The sequence below is a fragment of the Bombus impatiens genome, unplaced genomic scaffold (genome assembly GCF_000188095.3).
Source record: "Bombus impatiens unplaced genomic scaffold, BIMP_2.2 scf_0662, whole genome shotgun sequence".
NCBI classification, from domain to species: domain Eukaryota; kingdom Metazoa; phylum Arthropoda; class Insecta; order Hymenoptera; family Apidae; genus Bombus; species Bombus impatiens.
The window spans coordinates 14,831-16,475 of NT_177081.1; the positions used below are offsets into that span (position 1 = coordinate 14,831).

Consider the following 1,645-nt stretch of genomic DNA (forward strand, 5'->3'; position numbering starts at 1 on the left):
GGACACTGATTCATTCTAGATAAATCTAGCGGAATCGACCCATTGAATACATCCAATTTAAAGAAATGTAATTAATTGAGCTAGACAATGAGGAACATTTGTAAAACAGATGTAAAAAGAATGTTCATTTAACAGAAGCTAATAAGTGAGATATTCAAGAAAATGATTTGAATCATTTGCATCGGAATCTTAGATTCAGGAATGCGTAAATATACAAGTTGAATAAAATAAAGTTAAGTCACGATGAGTCTTGTAATTAATTACAATTGCTATGCGCGTAAAAATGAATCATTGCGCATGATTCTATGAATCACTGCGATTCTTCTGAATAAAACAGTTCATACTGTAGAAATAGTATTATTCCTCGACTGCCAACTTTCCACTTAGTATTCATCGTCAACCTGCAAAATCTCCCATGTATCGGACTGTTCTTCGTGATTTCTACACTGATTAATCGAGAGTAAAAGAGCTGTGCGCAAATACACATATCACGAGTGACTCTTTCGGAACATATTTCTGTCTCCGTTTCTATCACGCTGTTTCGCAACGTGATAATACGCATTTGCATGACGAATGCTAGTGATAATTCTGGAGAATTTTCGCCGAGATCTGAGTGCCATTGCCGGTAGCAATCCGTAAAAACCTTCCGTAAAAACCTTCGAAACAATTTCATGCACAGATACGTATGCAGTACGTATATGTCGCTCCGTGGCAGTGTTCATTCGGAATTCTCTAAGAGCAACTACGTACCTCGATGTCATAGTCCAAAACAACAGGTTTGAACAGAAAAATAAATATGCAAAATTCCTGGAAAGACGGTTTGTATTTTGTTAACGTTGAAAACATTTAATTTTAAGATTAGAATTAATTTTGTATGCCGTGAAAGAAAATATGATAATTTTGTCATCGCGAAAGCTTCATTTTAATATTTCTCTTTACTCGTTGCCTTTAAATTGAAATTTACATTTAAAATATAGTTAACCTCTACGTAATATTTGATTCAAATAAATCATTTAAGCGATCTTTTCTCTTTTCTAGGATACAGTTTCCAATGAATATTTCCTATTCTGAAAAGAAACAAATCGAAAAAAGATGTAGTTGAGAAAGTTGTTTAGACAACTTTCCACGATACGTGTCACTCGAGAATTCGCAATTTCATATTCATTGCACGAATAACATTTTATTGACTTATAATGTAACTAATATGTTAGGTGATAAATGTCCCACGCTTACTACATTGTAGCTACAAAAAGTATTTACTCATTAATTAATATCCATCAATTTATTAGTATCGGTTAATCCGTTAACGTCAATTAATATGCAAGTATCGGTTAATTAGATCCAAACATGTCCAAATTGTCATTGGAGAATAAAATCCAAAAATTAACAAGCGTATAAAGACGTCTCGTTCTCGCTGTACACGTCTGTTTACGCGTTACGTAACGCAATTCCATACCGATGTTTATTTCGTTTATCAATCATTATATCAAACATGAAAAGGCGCCACTGCGCCATCCGAGTATTCTATTGCATAAAACAGGTGCATAACAGAAAGAAAGATCTGTCGTAGGATTCCTGGAAATCGAGTCAAATTTTCAATGCGAAGCGTCGAATGCGTTTCGCACGTAAAAGTGGTCGAGCAGTT

The 1,645-nt window shown here is 34.3% G+C and overlaps 1 pseudogene; it reads left to right on the forward strand.

Moving 5' to 3' along the window:
- The first annotated feature begins 223 nt into the window (after window positions 1–223).
- LOC112213437 lies at window positions 224–1,324 on the forward strand (annotated as a pseudogene).
- Window positions 1,325–1,645: the final 321 nt, after the last annotated feature.